The sequence below is a fragment of the Cynocephalus volans genome, chromosome X, assembly GCF_027409185.1.
Source record: "Cynocephalus volans isolate mCynVol1 chromosome X, mCynVol1.pri, whole genome shotgun sequence".
Classification (NCBI taxonomy): domain Eukaryota; kingdom Metazoa; phylum Chordata; class Mammalia; order Dermoptera; family Cynocephalidae; genus Cynocephalus; species Cynocephalus volans.
The window spans coordinates 5,191,545-5,197,588 of record NC_084478.1 but is presented as its reverse complement, the minus strand read 5'-3'; positions in this window follow the sequence as shown (position 1 = coordinate 5,197,588).

Genomic DNA, 6,044 nt, shown 5'->3' with positions numbered 1-6,044 from the left:
TCTGATATGTGCTCTATAGAAAAGCTTTAATCTCTTAAAAATGATGTAATGCTTCTCTCAAGCTTTCAGTTTTCTGATTATTTTACTTTTTTCTTTTTTAGCAAGTCATAGAATGTTCTTATTTATAGAGTGCTTTGTCTATCCTACAGGACACCCATTGTGCGTGGTCCATGGCACCATTTCGAGTTAATTGTTCCAATTTCTCCTGTTTCTGTAACTGCACATGAGGATGAATTAAATATCATTTTCTCAGTTTGCATTTCCCAGGTTGTTTTCCTAAGTGGCTCCTCGGAGGAACTCCCTGCATTCTGCAGGACTAATTCTGCGAGGCCCTTTAGCTCAAGAGCCTGGGACATAATTACTGCCTCTAGATAGGTGTTCTGTGGTCAAGGATGCTTGTGTCGAAGCCAAATTTTCTTTCATTATAATCTGGCCTTCCCCAAGCTTCGAAAGTAAAGAGGATTGAGTCCAAAGCTGATAAGCATTGGCGATTATCAATAGAACATTTTCTCTATCCTTTGCAGCTAGCATAGTCTGCATTTCTTCAAAGTGCCTTCTGCTCGATAAACATTAGCCAGTTTGCAGAGCCATGTCTCTTGGGGTGTAGGTCTCTGTGTTATTAAACGAGAAGCCAGTGATTTACAAAAGCATTTACTGTTGAGGAGTCACTTTTATCCTAAAAGGTATCTCATTAAATCCATGCAATGCTGACATTTACATCTGGCTGTATGACATGATCTTTTCCTTGAGTCTGTGGCTCAGATTTTTGATTTCAGTAGAACTCGTTCATTGGCTGCCCCCTGTTAAAGATGCTTCTGTTGTATCTTGCTTTGAGGACCCTCATTTTGATCTGGAAAACCAGCCTATTTCCACAAGAATAGACCCTATGGTGGGGAACAAGCTCACTTTACTGCCTGTTCTGATTTTCCTATACCTTTTATGGGTTTTGGCTTCCTAACTTAACTCTCTTAAAATGTCCATAAAGCTAATGAATTTCTGATGTTCTTTAGTGTATTTCTAAAAGCTCTTAATTTGTGAAAGAACTGAAATTAAACATCAAAATGGCCACATTGAAAGGGACTAGTAATTTTAATGCAGTATGTAAAAAGCTTGGGAAAACAGCTTCTCTCTCTCTCTCTCTCTCTCACACACACACACACACACACACACAAATGTTATATGTTAACACATATTGAAACCAATTATTTGAAAATTAGTACCTGGACTCCCACAAATTCAGTATGTTTTCCTAATGACCTAATTAATTCAAAAGGCAAACACCATAAAAGCAGCATGTATTTTAAAATAATATTGAGAGCAATTAATTTGATGTCGCACATATTCTGTTCTAAAGCCTTTGGAGTTCATCCACCTTGTGGGGCTCCAATATTTGAAGCTGCAGTTAAGATCTTAGTCTTAAAAATGGCACTGGCTTAGTTGGTAGATTTCCACTCAGGGGAACTTGCCAGATGATAATTTAAGATCAAGGTTTTATATATGTGTACACCACATCCTCTAAGTTACAGAGTCTGGGGTGAGCCGGTTGAAAAGAACATGAATTAGCAGAGAATTGTTAAGGGATAATTAAACATGGTGGAGACGGAACAATCATGGCAGAGGATTTAATTGGTTTAATTGGGTTAAGAGGAATAGACCAGAGTGAAAGAATAACTTTTAATCGGAGGTCTGAGAATAGCCAAGGAAAGCATTAATTGCAGAAAACCTGTGACATCTGATTACTGTCGTGAAAAAAAGATCACCCTTTTTATATCGTCATCTGTACAGAAAGAGGAGACTGGGAGAAAGAAAACTTCCCACATATATATTTAAGAAAAGTGTGAGGGAAGTTTGAGATTTAAAAGAAACATGGTTCGGGTTACCCCAACATTAGAAGACAGGCAAATGTCCTATGCTTTTTGAGTTTCAGGAAGGGAGGATTTTGCCATTTGTTTCGAAATATGCTGTACCTTTATAAAGCATTGAGCCTTTTTGTCACATTTTTTCATCAGTTCTGTGGAACATGGGAGTTGGTAGGATGGGAACGTGTAGCCGCAGGGTTCCAAATGCCTGCAGCCATTCCCTTTATCCCTGGACTTCTCCATGGGCTATAAAGAGTACAGACTCCTTCCACGTGCACAACATCTAATGGTAAATTCATCAACATTCACTTCTTCTGACAGATTCCCTTTCTCCATTAGTTTGAGGAATTTCAAATGGAAGTTTGCATTGACCACGGTTTTCTATGTATTTGTGATGACCGGAAAGGCATGTTAGTAGTCGGCATTCCTTTATTTTCGAACTTCAGGCTTGCAGTTCAAGTGGCTTTGATTCAGAAGGGGAAGGACCATGTAGTGACTGGGGTTGCTTTGGAGGTTTGAGGTTCCCTGATCTTGGTGATGGTCCCCCCACCCTATGCAAGTGGTGTAGATAGATTTTTAATGTCCCAGATGAGAGAAACCCCAGTGTTCCTATTAGTCCCATGTGTTCTGCACAATTCTGGCCTCGAATAAAGTCAAATCGAGGTGGTATCATGTTCCATTAAAAGTCACTGGGAAGAGATGCCCAGGAATACATCTGTTACCTGAGAAAGTATGGCAAAATCTCCAGGTGGAGGTGTGTGCCTTTTATTCTCATAGTGCATGCAAATTTTCAATGGGAAGAAAAGAGCCAGAAAAGCCTTTTAGGAGATAATTGACCAAGTGACTTCTTATTTACCCAGACTCATCTAACTGGCCCACCGAAGAAAACTGTCTTACAACCTTTGCTCTACACACTAGGTCATGATAGTTAGAAATGCAAGTGGTGTCAATAGATCGACAATTTGTAAAGGATCCTTAACCATGCACACTCTGGGTGTGAGTGTGTGAAACAGACTGGTCAGTTTAGTAGATCATACACACCTTTTCTAAAAATAATATGTTTAAGTCATAGGGTAAGACCAATAAGCTTAAAAGGAGTCTGGTTGTATTGAAGTACTTATCAAGATATATTGAAAATGTGCATAGTGATACAGGTGCTTCTTTAGTGTGTGGTTAAAGTCTTTACAGGTTTGGTTAAAAGTTTCATAATTACTGTGATTTCAAAGTAGCAAGGAGCATAAACTGTATTTTGGGGTATCTGTGGTAACAGTGTTATGTGTTACACTTACATGTGTAATAAAAGCAGATACTAAATTTCAGTTCAGGGTAGTAAACTACATTTTCTTTTGCCCTTTCCAGTTTATGGAGCCCATGGATTGTATCTGAGGACACCTGGGTGGGATAGGCATTGCTGGACTCTGAGCAGAGAACCTCTGAGTTTGGAATTCTGCAGGGGAAAGGTTATTTATTTATTTATTTTATTCATATTTTCTTAAAAAGATAAACCTGCGCGTGTAGGTAGGCCTTTTGCCAGAGGTGTGACAGTCATTAGGTTCCAACATAGAGGATGGTGTGTGAGAATTCTTTTTTGTGTCAAAAAAAAAAAGAAAGTAAAGAATCTAGTAGATTAGAATCTTCCTATCTTTTTGTGAAAGAGTTTGGAACTCTCAATAGTAGTGATTCTCCAATGCTACTTACTGACATTTTTGGCAAAAGTGCATGTCTTCCTAATGAAGTTGTCCCTGTTATAACGTTGATAACGGTTCAAAGGTAAATTTATAAGGAGATGCCTTTGACTTCTGGCATACATTCTGATTCTGACTCAACACTGCTAGTTCGTTCTTGCTTCCTTAAACCTATGCTTCCTTTCACTACTACTTTATCCCTTTCTATTTTTCATGCCCATGTTCATGGAAGACAAAATAGTTTCTAAGAGAATCCTCTCTTGCCCTTATGCAGGATCTCGGAAGCCTTGGTCGTTTGCTGTCTGATCTCGGTTAAGTTCTGACCCAAATCCACCAAAGCCTCTCTGGAGTATCTGACTCCTTGGGGAAGAGCCTGTTTTCATAAATTAATATTATCTCTCTGTGGCATGCATTTGGGAAATGAGTAGAGGAAAGTCTGAGGACAGATCTTGCTTTTCCTGAGAGCTCGTAGAGCATCGTGCTTGGGAAGTTAAAATGTGTGAGAAAAGAACTCTTTGGTAACCAGAGCCCCACAACTCATAAGCACCTCACCTTGTCACTTCAAGTGGCTCTACACCATCAGAAATGCACGGAGAAGAGCCTGAGCTGTCAGAGTGAACATCACACTGAAAGAGTAACTTCTGAGACAAAGGGGTTTCCACAGAAAATGAAGTAACCTTTGCAAAAGGAATCTATGCTGCTGAGAAAAAAAGAGGGCATTCCAGCTGGCGTTATGCAAGATGGAACTGGTCTTTGGGTCATGAGCAGTGTCTTGGGACACGTTCGGAAGACACTCTGATTTTTGGATATTGCACAGTTCATTAGTACAGGCTGTGAGCAGCAGACACAAAGCTCTTTATTAAAGATACACAGACACATACTTATTTTTGTCACCCAAGGTGATTCTGGTTGCTGTCTCCTACTTGCAAGTAGGCAGTTGTTCTTTTCCAAGTCAGCCTCCAAGTATCCACGTGCTTGGCCATCTGCAGACGCACTACCAGCCAGGGTGGGGTCCTACCAGGACTAGGGCACTACCTCCAGGTCAAACTGTGCTATTTATCGATGGACTGCTCTTTGCTCACTCAATCTGGTAGTTTTTCTTTGCAGGAGCATTCCCTCAGCTTCCTCTTGGTCCTAAATATTTCCTTGAAGTGATCAAAATGAACTCTACCCACCTGATACAGCTGTAAGAAAGCCTTTTGTAGGAAACGGTTTTAAAAGTGCCCAGCCTCTGGGATCCTTATTTTTATATTAATTAATTGATTAATTAATTAATTTTGCAGAATCACAGGCAAATATATTCCAGAACTATTTCTGAACTGGTTTTTGTTTGTCTGTTTCTGGGTTTTTTTTTTTTTTTTAAGGCTTAATTGACATTGGCTGAAAGACCCTAACACTTTTTACTACTGTGTTAATGAACGACAAGTCTCTGTCTGTACGATGGAATTCCTGTAAGCAAAAATCGTAGGGACTAGATGGTGCAGCCCATGGGAAATTTTTGGTGAAGACATGAGCAGAGAGCTGGAAACAGAAGTTTTCCAAGGTGCCTACATGGTACCATGAGCTACAGAGAATGTCCTGAAACCTAACCTGGCCAGTTTTTCTTCCTTGCACATCCAGGTTCCACCTCACATCTTCCTGTGTCTCTCCTCTTCTTTTTAAATTTAAGAACCTTTGCTGAAGACCTTCTCTGTTCCAAGTGCAAGCGTTAATCCTCTGTGGTCTTTACTCTTAGATGCTCATAGTACCTTGATCTTGGACTTCCAGCTTCCAGAGCTGTGAAAAATAAATTCCAGCTGTTGATAAGCTACCCAGTCTGTGGCATTTTTTTATAGCAGCTCAAATGGACTAAGACAACATATGACTACATTGTGGATTTGTATTTCTCTGTTCCGTAGAGGGTATTGTTGTCCACCTAGTTTGCTCTAGAAAAAATCTATAGAAACGATGAGAGAGATATTGGAATTAATGCTTTGAGCCACCCTATTCTATAAAATCACCTGACAAAAGGACATTTGAAGTCTTCATTTTACTCTCCAAATTACTTCGTTTACAGCTAACGTCATGGTTCAAAACGGTGGACTTTTTTTATGGGGTCAGGTTCTTCCTGCAGGTAACCTCAAAGTAGTGCTCTGGGTTTCAGAACAAAAGAGAAACCACATCTCACTCAGGTACCTTACAAGGTTGGTGTCCCATCAGAGCAAAAGGAAAAGAAAAAGTGGAGATGTCTGCAGGTGGCACACAGCTTTGGGTATCGCTGTTACAGGCTTTCTTAGCAAACGGCACAGAAGGTTTGCTATAGGAGCTCAGTGCTTCAGGCCAGGAGCAGAGTCTGTAGCTCTTGTTTCCCCAATGCTCCAGAATGAATGCGAGATGGAAGCAGATCTCCCGAGTGCATCCTGTTGTGAGCATGCTCCACGTGGCTGGTCATAGCACACAGGAAATGTGCTTTCTTCTCATTTACCCTCTTATTATTTTTACCTTTTTAATGCATCCACAA